We start from the raw sequence: 18,742 nt of genomic DNA, 5'->3' as shown, positions 1-18,742 counted from the left end.
GGGTGTAGGCAGGTGAGGGTGACACTGTATGGGATGATAAGAGAAGGTGTTGATGCCTCCTACGGTAGCGTTGCGCCCTTAAAGGTATCGCCCTCGCCCTCCATCTCTCCCTTTTCTTATCTTATCTTCCTATTTAGCCACTTTGCTTATTGGGAACTAAGGTGTGAGGAGATGGGCAGGTATGGGATGAGGTGGGTGACTCTCTCTCTCTCTCTCTCTCTCTCTCTCTCTCTCTCTCTCTCTCTCTCTCTCTCTCTCTCTCTCTCTCTCTCTCTCTCTCTCTCTCTCTCTCTCTCTCTCTCTCTCTACCCCTACCTGTTTACTTGATTAATATACCTGGCACGCTCGTCCCCAGGTGAACCTTAGAGAGAGAGTATAAGGGTGTGAAAGGGAGTAGAGAGAGAGAGAGAGAGAGAGAGAGAGAGAGAGAGAGAGAGAGAGAGAGAGAGAGAGAGAGAGAGAGAGAGAGAGAGAGAGAGAGAGAGAGAGAGAGAGAGAGAGAGAGAGAAAGCGAGGAATGATAGGCCGAGACTGTGATAGGCAATAAAGATTAGAGCTATCCCCTTTCACTACTGACTCTAGCTTTAATGAGAGAGAGAGAGAGAGAGAGAGAGAGAGAGAGAGAGAGAGAGAGAGAGAGAGAGAGAGAGAGAGAGAGAGAGAGAGAGAGAGAGAGAGAGAGAGAGAAAGCGTCATACCTCTGCATTCCTCAAGAAATAAAAAGATTCCTTCGAAGTCACCACGGAAATTTTGTCTCAGCAGAATTTCCAAACAAAGAAAAGAAAAGAAGGAAAAAATAGGAACGTGAAGGGAAAAAACTAGACACACACACACATACACACACACTCTCTCTCTCTCTCTCTCTCTCTCTCTCTCTCTCTCTCTCTCTCTCTCTCTCTCTCTCTCTCTCTCTCTCTCTCTCTCTCTCTCGTTCTTTTTCCATGCGTTTTTTTTTTCACTGTATATTTTTTCTTTGATTTCTCCTCATCTCATTTCTCTAACTCAATAAACCATTTGCCAAGCTCATGTTTTCATCATTATCAACATTACTTTTTTTATTTTCTCCTCATTTTCTCTTTTCCCAATCATGATTTTTTTTTCTCTCTTAATTCTTCGCTCGTTGTATCCGAGTTTTCTAAATATTTCTGCATCTCATCCTTATACACATATATTTTCCCACCACTAAATTGTTTTATTATATTCTTATCAGTTCATCTTTCTTGTAACGCTACTTTTTTTCACCCCCCCTTCTGTGTTGAACAAGGTGAACGAGCTTGATGAAAGTTTACTACAGTCTTTATTATTTCCCTCTTAGTTTTTCAAATCCCTGTTTTTCTAGCCTTCTGTTTTACGTGCAAGGGAGGAAGACTCGAGGAGATGAAGCTAAGTCAGGAAAAAGAGGTTTGCTGATTGTCTCTCCCATAAAGGAAGCTAAACTAAAAAGTACCAGTTAAGTTTTGTAGGTACAGTACATACATACACACAATGTAGAGCGTGACTGATGCTGTGTAGGGTGTAGAGCATATTGGTCTCTCTCTCTCTCTCTCTCTCTCTCTCTCTCTCTCTCTCTCTCTCTCTCTCTCTCTCTCTCTCTCTCTCTCTCTCTCTCTCTCTCTCTCTCTCTCTCTCTCTCTCTCTCTGTGTGTGTGTGTGTGTGTGTGTGTGTGTGTGTGTGTGTGTGTGTGTGTGTGTGTGTGTGTGTGTGTGTGTGTGTGTGTGTGTGTGTGTGTGTGTGTGTGTGTGTGTGTCATTGTTACCACCACCACTACTACTATTACTACTACTACTACTACTACTACTACTACTACTACTACTACTACTACTACTACTACTACTACTACTACTACTACTACTACTACTACTACTACTACTACTACTACTACTACTACTACTTCTACCACTACTAACACCACTAAGACTACTACTACTACTACTACTACTACTACTAGTAATAACCACCACCACCACCACCACCACTGTGACTAGTATTGATAAGATAATTACAGGACATAATTTAATAACGATCTACAGTGATGTCAAATTATGGAGTAAGACAAGGATGGAAGGAAGGATGGAAGGAAGGAAGGAAGGTAGGAAGGTATATGTTCCTTCATTAGTTAACTTCCTCTTAACATCTCATAAAGTGTTTCCTCCTCCTCCTCCTCCTCCTCCTCCATCATCATCATCCATCATCTTTGCTTCTTTCTCCCTCCTCTTCCCTTCTTCCTCCCTACACGTCCACAGCCACAACCACGCACTAACCCATCCACCCATCCATCCATTGCCCATTCACCCTCCACCAACCTATTCAATCATTCTTACTCGTCCACGCAACCACGCAACCTCTTAACCATCCATCCACACATCTACCCATCTACGCCGAACCCACCATCCAAATCTAATCCACAGGCCGTCATCCACACCCTCCACTACTACTATTACTACTACTACTACTACTACTACTACTACTACTACTACTACTACTACTACTACTACTACTACTACTACTACTATGTGTGTGTGTGTGTGTGTGTGTGTGTGTGGTGCCTTGTCTGGGCAGCACTGTGTAGGAGATAGACTACTACTACTACTACTACTACTACTACTACTACTACTACTACTACTACTACTACTACTACTACTACTACTACTACTACTACTACTACTACTACTACTACTACTACTACTACTACTACTAATGTAGTTCTCGTGACCAATATAACTACTGCTCTAACCCTTTTAACTTGATACGAGACAATTATCAGCACCATATGCAATGTATGAAATCCTTATAAACAAATGCAAAAAAGTTATGGGTGAAAAATAATACTTTTTGTAATTACTACCCAGTTTAAAGATTGGATGTTGCTGAAGGACAATAATTAAAGATGTCTCGGAATGATTGGTAATTAGTGAAAACTGTACCAAGTGGCAATAAAAAGTGTCAAACATCAGTTATACAACTTTTTGACTCGTTTCTGATCGGCTCCACACACACACACACACACACACAGGGCAGTGAAGTGGGTAGGAGTCCAGTGTTAACACCAACAGATTTCGTTATTATTACTGAGTTCGGTCATGTTTTTATGTTTTGGATATTAGTTAAAGTATATGGCAAGTCAGAATTTGTAGTGCATTCCAGCTTGGGCGTCTTCTTTCTTTTCGCGATTTTCAAAATGAATTACGTTACGTAAATATGAGCTCCGAGACGCACATTTTCCCTGCCTCCCTCCCTGTCTGTACATCAATATTTAACCATATTTTCGGGTGTTACCAGATTCGGACGTGAAGAAAGGCCACGAAAATAGATAAATTATCCCCAAAATGCCTTAAAAAGGCTTAAATAAATAAAGCCTGCAGCCCCGTTCTGAGCGCCCGCCATCAGGACCCAGACCGAGACCGAGACTTTCCCTCCTCTCTTCCATGTCTCCGCCAATATTTCCCTTAATTTCCAGGGTTTTCCGGTCCTTTCAAGGTAGAAGAAGGAAGAAATAAGGAATGGGAGTATGTGAGGAAGTGTAGTAGTTGTAGTAATAGTTGTAATAGCACTATTATTATTATTAGGAGTGAAATGTGTGTGTGTGTGTGTGTGTGTGTGTGTGTGTGTGTGTGTGTGTGTGGTGTCGGGGCCGCCCCGTGTGGGATTGCCGGCCATGTATATAGTGGTATATAATGGTATTAGTACCAATACTACTACTGTTACTGCTAGTGTGTGTGTTTGTGTGAGTGGTGCCTGGTCTGGCCCGCAATGTATGGAATTGCCGGCTTGGTATAGTGATAGATAGACTTTCGCCTCGTTACATTCAAAACAAGGAGTTAGAAGAATTTAAGTGTAGTAAAATAAAAATAGAGGTATAATTAATTAAATACATTAAAATGAAATAAAATAGTTAGAAGTAAGAGCACATCAAGTTAATACAGTGAAGGTAGTAAAAGTGACATTTATATAACTGAATGCATCATAACAGGTATTGCAGCTGGTTGAAATTTATCTATTTATTTGCTTTATTAATCACAATGAGATTGGTTGGGATGGGAGTGTTCTTATGCCTGTCTGCAGGAGCGGATGGGAGTGAAGGTGTTGTGGTAGCAAGCGGCACGGCACGGCGGGGAGGGGCTGCGGGAAGCGGGAGGAGGTGGCGGTGGTGGTTTAGCACTCTTTTGCTAAACTGCAGAAGTGCTTGGTTGTAGACAGTTGCCGTGGAGGTGAGGTCAAGGGTGGTGAGGACGTCCGAGGAGCTGGGGTATGAAGGGCCAAGCATGATCCTGGCTGCGCGCTTCTGCATTTTCTCCAGTCTCTCCTGCGTTGTGTTGAGGGTGGACGACCAGGCAGGCGATACATGTGTGTGTGTGTGTGTGTGTGTGTGTGTGTGTGTGAATGAAGAAATGAACGAGTATTACCTTGCGGTAGGTGTGGCTGTTTTCATCAGCTTAATCCCCTGGTTTACCTGTTCCTTCCGTCAAATTTCAAGCGCTAATCATCAATATATATATATATATATATATATATATATATATATATATATATATATATATATATATATATATATATATATATATATATATATATATATATATATATATATATATATATATATATATATATATAAACACTACATAATGTGATGGTTTTCGTAACTATTTACATATGCGAGGCCTTCATTTTTTATTGTCCGTCCGTTTGTCTGCCCCTGTGTGTTTCCTCCACTCAATTTGTCCATCATTCCTTCATTTCTCTCTCTCTCTCTCTCTCTCTCTCTCTCTCTCTCTCTCTCTCTCTCTCTCTCTCTCTCTCTCTCTCTCTCTCTCTCTCTCTCTCTCTCTCTCTCATGAGATGAAGAACGATAAGTAGAACGATAACAACAACAGGAGCAGCAGCATAACAGCAGCAGCAGCAACAACAACAACAACAACAACAACAACAACAACAACAACAACAACAACAACAACAACAACAACAACAACAAAAAAAAACAGCAACAACAACAACAACAACAAACAAACAAACAAAGCGAATCAAGAGAACAGGAAATGACTGCCAGTTCACACCAGTATGCACGAAAGTGGAAGACTCGAGGGGGAAAAAAAAAAAGCCAGGAAAATAAATGAAGGTGAAATGCTGATAAGTGAAACATTATTATCTACGCAAAATTCTTATGAACTCAATGGAATATTTAACATAGGCAGAATGTCTTTCTTTGAACTTAACCTAAAGACAACCAACATTTTCCTAATAATTCCTCTTTTCTCTCTCTCTCTCTCTCTCTCTCTCTCTCTCTCTCTCTCTCTCTCTCTCTCTCTCTCTCTCTCTCTCTCTCTCTCTCTCTCTCTCTCTCTCTCTCTCTCTCTCTCTCTCATCCACTTCTTTTCAGCGTAATTATTTCTTCTCTCCAAGTCTTATTCCTAGCACTGAATTACTGTCTCCTTTATCACTTTGTCTATATTTATATTTTCTAAGTAAGTTATTACTCTGGTTTTAACATCATCCATCATCTCCTTTCTACTTTTTTTCATGTCCATTACTTGCAAGTCTCGATTCTCTCTCTCTCTCTCTCTCTCTCTCTCTCTCTCTCTCTCTCTCTCTCTCTCTCTCTCTCTCTCTCTCTCTCTCTCTCTCTCTCTCTCTCTCTCTCTCTCTCTCTCTCTCTCGTTCTCATTTTTTTTTTTCAGTATATTTCCTGTTGCATTTCCCTGTGATTCATTCCTTTCCCCTTCCCTTCCACCTCCTCCTCTTTCCTCTCTCTTTCTTCCCTTTCCCGTTTTTGCTTCATTAATTTTTCTTACCTCTTCTCTGTTTTCGTGTAATATGCATCTTTCCTTTCCTCCTTTTCTCCTTCCTTTGTTTTCTTTCATTTTACTGATTTTTTTTTCCGTTGTTCTGTTATCTGCTAATCTTTCTCATTTTTCCTCCTTTATCTGCTATGTTGTTATCCTTCATTTCAATTTGTCTCTATTCTCCTCTTCCTTTTCCTCTTTTCTTTTATCTCATCTCTTCGTCTCTTCTTTATCATCCTCTAACCACTTTTCTTCTTTTCTCTCATCCTCTTCCTCCTCCCGCCTCCTCCTCCTCCCGCTTTTGCAGACACGTTCTTACATTTTATCTTACCTCCTCTTCCTTTTCCCTTCTCTCTTATTATCCGTCTCTCCGCCTCTTCCTTTTTCTCCTTCCTTTCTTCCCAACCTTCTCTCTCTCTCAACTACTCAATCTCTTCTCTTGTATCTTTCTATCTCCTTATTTATCTGTGTCCCTTCTATGTGCTTATCTTCCTTTCCCTCTTTTCTTTTTCTGTTTTCTATTCTCTCTCTCTCTCTCTCTCTCTCTCTCTCTCTCTCTCTCTCTCTCTCTCTCTCTCTCTCTCTCTCTCTCTCTCTCTCTCTCAGGCACGTCCGGGGGTCACGTGCCAATATCCAGGTGAGGAGTCGCAGTTTTCTCGTCAACGGAACGTGCTTGGCTTCACCTGCTTTCAGAAGTCTGATTGTTGCTTCCTCCTCCTCCTCCTCCTCCTCCTCCTCCTCCTCCTCCTCCTCCTCCTCCTCCTCGTCCTCGTCTTGCTGCTCCACCTATCGCTTCTCTTCTGTGTTTTTTTTTTCTTTGTCGTTTACGGTTTTTTTATTTCCTTTTTCTTCCGTTTTTTTTTTTGCTTTGCTTTCGGTGCCATTTATTTTTTCTTTTCTCTCCGTCACCTCGTCGCCGTTCATTCCTCCTTGGGTTTGTTTCTTTTTTATTCTTGGTTTCTTGGTTTCTTTCTGTCTATCTTTCTGTCTGTCTTTGTTTTTCTTTTGTCTTGTCTCTGTCCAAATCCTGTTTTCCGACACTTTCCAGATTTCTTGTTACATTTGTAGTTCACACACGTAAGTCTCTCTCTCTCTCTCTCTCTCTCTCTCTCTCTCTCTCTCTCTCTCTCTCTCTCTCTCTCTCTCTCTCTCTCTCTCTCTCTCTCTCTCTCTCTCTCTCTCTCTCTCTCGTAGGTATGTATTTCTTTCCTTCTTTTGCCTCGAAGGTTTTTTTTTTTTTTTTTTTTCATTTATTTATTTTTCTGAAGTGGTGGTGGTCGTGGTGGTGGTGGTAGTGGTAGTGATGGTGGTGATGGTGGTGGCCGTGGTTTTTCCATTCATAACTGTAGTATTATTGCATCTTGCTTCCTGTTCTCATCTCACGTACGTATAACCGACATACTTATTGAAATACACACACTTATGTACATCACCTCACTCCTTGTATGTGTGTCTTGGAATAAATGTATGTATGTATGTGTGTATATATGTGTACTCGTAATGCTTAGTACTTTTACACATCACATACACATTCAACACTTATTAATCCAAAGTTACCAAGACTCACAAGTACATACATACACACATACATACATACATACATACATACATACACATATTCATCGCTCATTCTCTATTCATTCTCTATTCACTATGTTAATCTTTCCACTGATTTCGTTATTAACTGTTTTTTTTTTTTTATTCTCATTCATTATTCAGTCATTCATTACGCACCAGTCGCTACTCACCGCCGCCAGACACTCATCATTCACCACTGATTGTTCATTTACACTCACTCGCTGCACTCATGACTGTCCTCTTCTTTCCAGTTCATTCCTTTGACACTCGGCGGCTGCTGGCAGATGGTAGCGTCTCTCTAATTAAGGTAAATAAGACACTGACTACTTGTTTTATTATTTTGTTTAATTATTTATTCTCTTTTAGGTTCTTGGCTTTATTTCTTCAAGGTTTGCACAGCGGTATACATTCTTTGTGTTGCTTTTCTTACTTCTATCCTCGCATTTTGTCTTGGTTTGTTCTCTCTCGTAGGTTAGTGAGAGAGAGAGAGAGAGAGAGAGAGAGAGAGAGAGAGAGAGAGAGAGAGAGAGAGAGAGAGAGAGAGAGAGAGAGAGAGAATCATAAATGGAGAGGAGCAGATGTAATTAAACTTTAAGAAATAAATCATATACATAAACACAGGTAGACAGACAGGAAAATGGATATATTGCCAAATTGATGCGTCAAGAAGCGAAAAAAAAAAAAAAAAAAAATACGAACACTTAAAAATAGAAATCAGAATGCGGTGTTATCTTATCTTCCTCGAAGCTGAAAGATAAGCAAAGGGAAACAAAGAAGAATTAATTAAATATACATAACGTAAATGACGAAGGAGGAAAACTATGTCGGGGAAAAGTGTGATGCAAATATAAAATAATTACGAAAATGAAAGAAAAAAATTATATATAAAACCACGCTGGAAAGAAAACAAGGGATTAAAGGAACAAAGAAAAGGGAAAGAAAAAAAAATAAACCACTCTAAAAATGAAAAAGAACAAAGGAATATTTTATCTCAGAAAATAGTTATGAAAATATGTAAAATGAAAACAAAAAACAATAGAGATCGTATGGAAAAAAAAAATCTTATAGAAAGGAAAATATTTTAAGGAGAAATTAAAATACAACAGAAATCAAAGCGAATGAGAGAAAAAAAAAACATTAAGGGGAAAAATGGAAAAATGATAAACGAGAAGGAAATGGAGGAAAATATTGAAAGAATAATGTAAATAGAAAAGTAAAAGGCTAAAAAGGAAGACAAGCACAGAGAGAGAGAGAGAGAGAGAGAGAGAGAGAGAGAGAGAGAGAGAGAGAGAGAGAGAGAGAGAGAGAAAGGAAATTACCCACTTGGAGAGCAGGCACGAGTGAGTACACAAGAAATTCATTCCTCAAATAGCGGTTCCGTTCATCTCCTCCTCGTCCTCCTCCTCCTCGTCCTCCTCCTCCTCCTCCTCCTCCTCCTGCCGCAGCTTTTGTTCATTCTTTTGATTTCCTCGTGTCTCCGTGTCGTTTCCGCCTCCTCCTCCTCCTCCTCCTCCTCCTCCTCCTCCTCCTCCTCTTCCTATTAATCTTACGTTTCTCTTCCCCCTGCACTTCTGATACAACAAATGTTTTCCTCCTTTTTTTCCGTCTTCTCATCCTCTTCCTCTATCTCCTCCTCCTCCTCTTCCTCCTCCGTCTCCTCCTCCTTCTCCTCCTCCTCCGTCTCGTCCACTTGATACTAAGTTTCTTACATTTCCTCACTCCTTTCTCCTCCTAATTCTTCCACCACATCCTCCTCCTCCTCTTCCTCCTTCCTCTTCCTCCTCCTCCTCCTCCTTCAGTACTCAATCCTAGGAAGTCACGAAATGCTTCTGAAATCTCTTTTAAAAGCTTCTGAACCTTCCTTGCGAGGCCTCGAACCCCAGATAATGAACCCTTGCAAGACCTGAGCGGCGCGGGAACCTCACGATCCGCTCACCCAACTGGTTCGCAGCTTTGGGTCTCCGGTTCGGTGGTGCTTCGCTCATTACTTTCTCGGATTTTTTTACTTTTTTTATTTTTTTTTATTTGGTTGATATCTATATAATTATTGGTAGTTAATTGTTTTTTTCTTTGTTTTTGTTTTGTTGTGTTTTTCGGTGCCTTTATTTATTTGTTTATATATATTTATTTTTTTTGTTTATTTGTTTAGGCATATGTTTTTTTTTTTTCTGTATGTTTTCCTGTGTGTGTGTGTGTGTGTGTGTGTGTGTGTGTGTGTGTGTGTGTGTGTGTGTGTTTCCTAGGCCAGCTTTTATCATGCATTAAAAATATATCGTAATTATCATTGTCTTAATTTACCATCACTATCACCACCATCATCATTATTACCTCCTTTATCGTTACCATTATCATGATCATTATTATACTATCTATTATTATTATCACCAGTAATAAAGAATAGTGTTTGAAACCCTTCCCTCCTTCCTTCCTTCCCTAATTCTCATTGCAGTTGTCAGAAAGTTTGATATTTTAAACTTGGCCTCAGTTTGCACTCAAAGCAGCCTCGTGTTTACTCTGTCCATCCAATATATTTTCCTTGTTATCAGCACTCGACGCGCATATCTTAAAATTGAATAAACACATATATATTCTAATCCCACTTCAGCTGAGTGTGTGTGTGTGTGTGTGTGTGTGTGTGTGTGTGTGTGTGTGTGTGTGTGTGTGTGTGTTCACTCTCATTAATCTTCCTTTCCATTGTAATTTCTCTCTCACTTCATCTTTTATCTCCCTTTCGCTTCGTCTCCTTCACACCTCCACTCCTCCTCCTCTTTCTTCAACCTCTCTCTTATCATTGTGCCATTCCTTCATCCATTTGACCCTCCACACCTTCACTCCCTCCACCACCCAGTCCACCTTTTAGTGTCATCGTCAATCCACATCTTCGCTTTCCCTTCCACCTTCCACTTTTTTTTTTCCCCCACTCAAAATTGCACCTTTTCTTCCTTCCCTCTCTTTCTTAATCTGTTCCTCTTCCTTCCTTCCTTCCCTTTCTTCATTTGTTCCTCTTCCCTCCTTCCTACCTGAAATAAACTGCATTTCTTTCCCACTTACATTCTCTCTCCTTTCCTCCTTCCCTCCTTCAATAGCTACCTTTCCTCCCTCCCTTCCTTACTCCTATCATCTCTCCCTTAGGCAACCGCGAAACCTGACAGGATCTCGATTTCTTTGATAATTTTTAAGGCGGACTGAAATATATTCCTTTCGGTCGTGACGAGGAGAGATAATAGAGAAGTGGAAGGAGATAAAAAAGAGAAGGAAAGGAAGATAGCTAGTTAGACTAATAGTAGTATAGGAGGATAAGTTATCATCATGTCTTGTACCTACCTCCTCCTCCTCCTCCTCCTCCTCCTCCTCCTCCTCCTCCTCCTCCTCCTCCTCCTCCTGCAGTATCAGTTTCATCCCCGCATCCTTCACACTTTATTTTGGCTTCTCATTTTGTGCCTCTTAGAAGGAAAGAACAAAAAAAGAAAAGTGTTTGGGAAAGTAACCGGTACCTGTGTGTGTGTGTGTGTGTGTGTGTGTGTGTGTGTGTGTGCATTTTTTTGTTCGATATATATTTCGGATCGTGTTTACCGGTCATGGAAGAAGCGACACACACACACACACACACACACACACTCTCTCTCTCTCTCTCTCTCTCTCTCTCTCTCTCTCTCTCTCTCTCTCTCTCTCTCTCTCTCTCTCTCTCTAAAATTCACTTAATACTAACCTATCTCTTTTCCTTCTTCAGTTTTCTCTTTAACCTTCTTAATAAATAAACTTGAGCTTCTTCTCATTCTAGGAAGAGAGAGAGAGAGAGAGAGAGAGAGAGAGAGAGAGAGAGAGAGAGAGAGAGAGAGAGAGAGAGAGAGAGAGAGGGCACAAAAAAAGTCAGGCTGCAGGTTAGAATATAAAAGACGAGATGGACTTTTGTTTAATTAAAGGAAAGGGGTTAAGTAGTCTGAGGAAGGTGAGTTTAGATCATAGAAAACGAGCTTCTAGCATCAAGGTGGATGAAAAACCAGATAACTGATCACGGTTTCTTGGGGCTGAATAAGTGGAGGAGGAGGAGGAGGAGGAGGATGGGATGAAGGACCAGTAAGTGAGAACAGGAGGGGGAGGAGAGTTGAGGAGAGATTATGGAGGAAAGAAAGGTAATGAAGGAATGGAGAGAAGGGAAGAATAGGTGAGGATTGAATGAATGGAAGGAGGAAAGAGAAGGAAGTAGAGAGAGAGAGAAGTAGAAAAGTGGAAGAGGTTAGGTGAATAGAGAATGGATGGGTTGGAAGAGGAAGAATGAAGAGAAGTGATGTGATGGAGAAAGAGAAAATGAAGGAATGAATGGAGGAGAAGAGATAGAAAGATGAAAGTAAAGACAAGAAATAATGAAGATAAGAAAGTAATGCTGGTAAAGGAAGGAAGAGAGAAAGGAGACAAGATAAGAAAGGAAAGTAACAGAGAACGAGAGAAGGAAAGTGATGAAGTAATGGAGCGAAGGAGAATAAGGCAAGAAAAGATTACGAAGAAATGGAAAAGGAAGAAGGGAAAGAGAGGGAAGGAATATAGAAGACAAGAAGGAAAGAGAAGAGATGAAGGAAGAAGGACGGCTAGGAGAAGGAGGAGATAAGGAAGGGAGATTAAAAGTAAAGGCAAGAAGGAGGAAGGGAGAACAAAAGCCACCATCAACATAAAAGAAGAGAAGGAGTAGAGGAAGGGAAAGGAGGGAAGGAAAGGAGAGGAAAAGACGGGGAAAGGTAAAAGATGGAATTAGTTTGAGGTTAGACTTTTAATTAAGTGATCTTTGTTTTTATTTATACTTTACCTGATGTTCTAGATTAGTCTTTTCCTCTCTCTCTCTCTCTCTCTCTCTCTCTCTCTCTCTCTCTCTCTCTCTCTCTCTCTCTCTCTCTCTCTCTCTCTCTCTCTCTCTCTCTCTCTCTCTCCTTGCCTCCGTGTTTATCTCATTCTCATTATTCTTTAACAAGTTTATACATTTTACAAAACTATTCTTGCACTTCACTAACTATCTATCTTACTCTCCTTCACTCTTCTCTCTCTCTCTCTCTCTCTCTCTCTCTCTCTCTCTCTCTCTCTCTCTCTCTCTCTCTCTCTCTCTCTCTCTCTCCCTCTCTCTTTCCTCCCCTTCGTTTATCAGGTTCACGCTACGTATGAATGTATTCCTGCTTTTTATCACATTATCCGTGCTAATGTATTTGTGAAAGCTTACTTGTTTACACGCTGCTTAGTCCTCGCTCGTCTGGTTCTGTCCGGTTCTTATCGCAGTGTCAGTCCTCGCTGGTGTCTGCTGTCAGCGCCGCCCACTCCTGCAATCAGGGCGTAACTCATCCTGCCTGCCCGCCCGCCCTCCCTCCCGCTGCCGCCCGACTCATTGCTTCCTGCTGGCCGCGTTTCGTCTGTAGGGCAATGGCTGGAGCGATGGTAAGTAGGCTGGATGGTGGTGGTGGTAGTAGCGAGTGACGGCCTTGAGATGAACTTCGAGTGTGTGTGTGTGTGTGTGTGTGTGTGTGTGTGTGTGTGTGTGTGTGTGTGGTATGGTAGGTGGGTATCTCTCTCTCTCTCTCTCTCTCTCTCTCTCTCTCTCTCTCTCTCTCTCTCTCTCTCTCTCTCTCTCTCTCTCTCTCTCTCTCTCTCTCTCTCTCGGTCGTCATTCACAACCTTCCGTTCTCCCTTTCTTCGACCTTGCTACCCGCTCCCTCTCTCTCACTCCCTCCCTCTCTCTCTCACTCCCTCTCCTCCCCCTCACGCCAATACCACAGACAACACCCACCTGAGGACACGAGACTCGCCCTTCCTTCACTCACTCACTCACGCACGCACGCACGCACGCCACCTCAGTTCACTTCATCTTATTATAATCTTCAGTTATAATTTTGTCTTTCTTTTTGTATTGCTTTTTCTGTTTACTTTTATTTTTCTTTATTTTTCTTCCTAATAGTCAGAGGGCGTAGGAATGCAAGGCTGGAGGGAGAGAGTGAGTGAGTGAGTGAGTGAGTGAGTGAGTGAGTGAGTCAGTGAGTCAGTCAGTGGGGAAGTATGAGTGTGGTCTTTTCATTCACTTTCACTCATCCACCGCTTGTTGTTCAAATAGATGTTCAAATAGATGCTAAGTACGAGTAAGAAAAAAAAAAAAAAGATTAGTGGTTGTATTTTGACTAATGGACGGGAAGTAATTTGTTGCGTATTGCTAGAGGAGAAAAATGAAAAAAAAAAAAAACAACCTTGTACAGTAAAATTGAATTAAGCAAAAAAATAAATAAATAAAATAAAATAAATAAATAAATAAATAAATAAATAACTGAGTCAAGTATACTGGCCTATTGTAATAACATGGTAATAGAAGAACAGTTAGAATAGACAGCTCAAAATGCTTAGATTGGTAATATAATTTATGTGTTGTTTTTATTGAAGTTAATGGACGAAAAGTGAAAATAGACATATGCATGAAAGGGGAAACTAATTAGCTTTTAAAGTTTTCACAGCAATAGAACCTTAAATTTTGCTTCCTTTAGATTGGCGATATAATTTATGTGTTCTTTTTATTGAAGTTAATGGACGAAAAGTGAAAATAGACTTGTACATGAAAGGGGGAGACTAATTAGCTTTAAAGTTTTCACCTTAAACCTTAAATTTTGCTTCCTCATTCTATCTTAATATGCTAAAAATAGGAGAACATTTGTCTCCTCGCTTTCTCTTAATATACTAAAAATAAATCGATAATTGGATGCAAAACAGACGACAAACTACTTTCAAAATGTACACAACAGTAACACTATTTTTATTTTAACATATATTTTAAAGGAAAAGGAAAGTTGCTTATTGCTTATAACACGATACAACAACAAGGTCATCAAGTGTTGTAAGGGAAGGAGAAAAGAGATTGATAAAAGAGAGAAAACGAGGAAACGAAGGAAATCAGTGCTTTTCTCGCCCCTCTGCAGTAAAAAAGGAAAATCAACTGGTAAAAAAAAAAAAACGAAGAACAGCGTTATTCTCTATCTAATCCCGTAATGAGAATTAAAAGAACAGAGGAAAATATTATTCTCTGCCCTTCACCGTAACGGAAATGAAAATAGACGGATAAAAAGAGGAAGAAAGAAAAAAAAAAAGCGCAGGGAAGGAGCAAAAAGATTATAGGAAAATATTATTAGTCTCTGCCCTTCACCGTAACGGAAGTGAAAACAGACGGGTAAAAGAAGAGGAAGAAACTAAAAAAAAAAAAAAACGCATGGGAGAAAAATGAACAAGTAAAAAAAAAAAAACACCACCATCACCATTCTCGACCCTCCGCTGTTACGAAAAGAAGAAAAAAAATAAATAAATAAACACAGATTGATAGTAACCGAAGGAAATGAAAAATAAATAAACAAATAAATAAATAAGTAAATAAACAGTGCCAGTCTTGCCCTCTGCCGTATCGTTAAGGTGAGAGTTATTATTGGATTAGCGCTAAACGTCCCGCCACGTCGCCACCAGGAGCTGTGGCCACATGCAAATGAGCTTCATGCAAATTAGCACAAGCTGTCTTCGGGAGAATGTAGAGATTTGAGATGCTTTTAATATCTCGTTTCTCTCTCTCTCTCTCTCTCTCTCTCTCTCTCTCTCTCTCTCTCTCTCTCTCTCTCTCTCTCTCTCTCTCTCTCTCTCTCTCTCTCTCTCTCTCTCTCTCTCTCTCTCTCTCTCTCTCTCTCTCTGTGTGTGTGTGTGTGCAGTTAATTCGTCATGATGGGCGTGCAGAAGGAGGAGTATGAATCCCCCTCACTGTTTTTTTTTTCTCTCTCTTTCTTTTGTCTCTTTTTTGTATAGAGTGCAGTTCATTTTTCTTCCCGTCTGTTGCTGTCCACCGCATCGCCGCGAGCCGCTGGGAGGAGCTGTGAGGTGAATGCCATGAGAGAGAGAGAGAGAGAGAGAGAGAGAGAGAGAGAGAGAGAGAGAGAGAGAGAGAGAGAGAGAGAGAGAGAGAGAGAGAGCATTATTTGGGTTCCCTTTGCCAATACAAATAAGCAGAAGAATGCGAGGCACCTGTCCTACTTCTTATCCTCCTCCTCCTCCTCCTCCTCCTCCTCCTCCTCCTCCTCTGCTTATCCTTCCTCACCTTTACTCAACCTCACATCTGTATCACCACCTAATTTTTTTCCCTCCTCCTTCCGTCCCTTTCTCCCTCCTCCTCCTTCTCCTCCTCCTCCTCCTCCTCCTCCTCTGCCTCTCCCTGCTCTTCCTGCTCCTCCCCCTCCACCTGTTACTGTCATTCACGCACGCCCTGGCCCGCGGCTCCAGTAATTAGTTGCCTGACACGGCGAGAGAAAAGACTAATCAGAAAAGTTATACACTGCTTGAGATCATGAAGGAGAGAGAGAGAGAGAGAGAGAGAGAGAGAGAGAGAGAGAGAGAGAGAGAGAGAGAGAGAGAGAGAGAGAGAGAGAGAGAGAGAGAGAGAGAGAGAGGGGGGGAGAGAGAGGGGTTGGTGGGTTGAATGATGAGAGAGAGAGAGAGAGAGAGAGAGAGAGAGAGAGAGAGAGAGAGAGAGAGAGAGAGAGAGAGAGAGAGAGAGAGAGAGAGGAAGATATTTGAGTGAGTGGTTTTTATAGGGAATGAGAAGGGATGGGAAGAAGTGGGTTATATTTTATGAAAGTAAATGATTCTCTCTCTCTCTCTCTCTCTCTCTCTCTCTCTCTCTCTCTCTCTCTCTCTCTCTCTCTCTCTCTCTCTCTCTCTCTCTCTCTCTCTCTCTCTCTCTCTCTTTCTCTTATATTGTGAATGCATGAACGATCTGAACAATTAAGACGAGTATATAATCCAGAGAGAGAGAGAGAGAGAGAGAGAGAGAGAGAGAGAGAGAGAGAGAGAGAGAGAGAGAGAGAGAGAGAGAGAGAGAGAGAGAGAGAGAGAGAGAGAGATTGTTTAATGTGAGTAATATGAGAAAGCGGATGGTAACCAGAGAAGGAAGAGAGAAACTAGAGGAGAATGAGAAGAAAAGGAGGATGGAAAAAAAACGGAGAGAAAATATCAACAACAACAACAACAACAACAAAAATATGATAAGTTACTAAACTAAATAAATAAGAGAAAACACCAGAGAATAAATTGAATAAAGTAAACGAATGTAAAGGTAATAAACTAAAGCGAGAATGAAGAAAGCAAGATATATTAAAATAAACAGGGTGAAAGAAATTAAAAGAGAACGGGAGCGAGATAAGAAAGAGAGAAGAAAGAGAGAGAGAGAGAGAGAGAGAGAGAGAGAGAGAGAGAGAGAGAGAGAGAGAGAGAGAGAGAGAGAGAGAGAGAGAGAGAGAGAAGAGGAAAAAAAAAGGAGGGCAGAAAGATGATGATAAGCTGCAAATGAAGAGGAAATAGGTCAAGGAAAGAGTAAGAATAAGAAGAATAAGAATAAGAATGATAATAATGATAATAAGAATAAATAATAAGAAGAAATAATAATAATAATAATGCGGGAGAGAAAAAGGAGGACTTGGAAAAGAAAAAAAAATGGAGAGAAGAAAGATGCAGAAGAGAAGGAGGTGGAAAAAGAAGAGAAAAAGAGGAGGCAGAGAAAAGGAGAATAGCTTAAGATTACATAGAATTACATAGGAAATTCAAACTGCAACTGACATTTAGGCCCTTGCTTGGCTGTTCAGGATTTACTCGTAACTACTGGATGAAGAGGAGGGAGAGAAGAGGAAGAGGAGGAGGAGGAGGAAGATGATTACTTAGGATAACTTAAGTAGATTAAACTGAAGGAGACACTGGAACTTTTGTATATTGGAGACTTGATTCTTAGTAGTTTGTAAGTAGACAAGGTGGCACGGTAGAAGACTTCTCCCCACCGAAGCTGCACAAGAACAAAGTGAAGCAGTTGGGGAGAAAATAAGATAGGAAAAATAACAAAAGGGAAGTTACAAGAAGCCAATAGGCCTACACGTGGCATTTCTTACTATATGAAACCAACTTACTAACCTACTGCACCCACCTTTCATCCCTGCCCGTACATTTATCTGATCTCCAATAAAGGCTTCCTATCCACCCACCACCTACAACCTGATTACAGAGTCCGTTCCAAATTGAAAAACCCGACGTGAAATTTTTGAGGCAGGAAAGATGAAACGAGACTTGTTTTTAAATATTTGGTGAAATTTACTCTTCTGAAAATGAAAAAACTGTGTACAGCAAAATTGAATAAAGCAAAAATATATAATTAAGTAAAGTATACTGGCCTATAATATAACTTAATCATATAATAGAAGAACATTTTGGGTACATAGGGTTGGTTAGACAGCCTTGCTTAGCCGGAGGAGAGGTGGAGGAGGAGGAGGAGGAGGAGGAGGAGGAGGAGGAAAGAAGTATTTGGGAGCAGGTCTTAATTTTCGACAGGTAACGAGAGGTGAGGTGAGGAGGCCAGAAGGGAAGAAAGGGAAGGAGAGGGAGAGGAGGAGGTGAAGAAGGAGTAATGGGGGTGCCAATCCTCTCCCTTAATGTGCCAATTACCACAAAGGAGCGTGAGGGTGTGTGTGTGTGTGTGTGTGTGTGTGTGTGTGTGTGTGTGTGTGTGTGTGTGTGTGTGTGTGTGTGTGTGTGTGTGTGTGTGTGTGAAAATATTGTTGAAAGTGAAGCATTTTTTCCTTTCATTCTCTTCCCAGTGTTGCGAAACTTTATGAGAGAGAGAGAGAGAGAGAGAGAGAGAGAGAGAGAGAGAGAGAGAGAGAGAGAGAGAGAGAGAGAGAGAGAGAGAGAGAGAGAGATTCCACCAGCTGATAATATAATCCGTAAACAAAAAGCAAAAGAAAAAAAAAGGAAGAAAAAAATAATCCGATTGCTTACCTTTCGCCCGGATTATGACGTCATGTGGAGGAGGAGGAGGAGGAGGAGGAGGAGGAGGAGGAGGAGGAGGAGGAGGAGGAGGAGGAGGAAGAAGAAGAGGAGGAGGCGTCGGCAACTAGAAAGGGGAGAGTAAACTAGTAATAATAGTAGTAGTAGTAGTAGTAGTAGTAGTAGTAGTAGTAGTAGTAGTAGTAGTAGTACAGGAGGATGAGAAGGAGGAGGAGGAGGAAGAGGAGGAAGAGGAAGAGGAGATTGCAGGAGAGATAGAGAGGTGAGGTAAGTTGAGGGGTAGGAGGTGAGGAGGTGTGGACGTGAGATGGAGTTATAGGAGAGAAGAGGAGGAGGAGGAGTGGGAGTGGGAGTAGCAGCAGCAGCAGCAGCACCAGCACCAGCAGCACCAGCACCAGTAGTAGTAGTAGTAGTAGTAGGAGGAGGAGGAGGAGGAGGTGGGGGAGTGGGTGAGGGAAGAAGGTCTTAGGCAACACAGGTAAGCAAGGGATGGGGGAGAGGGAGGGAGAGGGAGAGAGAGAGAGAGAGAGAGAGAGAGAGAGAGAGACAGAGAGAGGGAGGGAAA

At 41.2% G+C, this 18,742-nt stretch overlaps 1 long non-coding RNA gene across 1 annotated transcript in view; it reads left to right on the top strand.

The window, feature by feature from the left end:
- Positions 1-12,768, top strand: part of LOC135100074 (uncharacterized) — a 115,476-nt gene extending 102,708 nt beyond the window's left edge. Inside the window, exons 4-5 of the long non-coding RNA XR_010268519.1 lie at positions 7,608-7,663; positions 12,619-12,768. This is a non-coding gene — a long non-coding RNA (uncharacterized LOC135100074). The remainder of the gene's footprint in view (positions 1-7,607; positions 7,664-12,618) is intronic.
- The last annotated feature ends 5,974 nt before the right edge of the window (positions 12,769-18,742 follow it).

Source organism: Scylla paramamosain, chromosome 4, assembly GCF_035594125.1.
Source record: "Scylla paramamosain isolate STU-SP2022 chromosome 4, ASM3559412v1, whole genome shotgun sequence".
Classification (NCBI taxonomy): Eukaryota; Metazoa; Arthropoda; class Malacostraca; order Decapoda; family Portunidae; genus Scylla; species Scylla paramamosain.
This window is presented reverse-complemented; position numbering and strand designations above follow the sequence as displayed.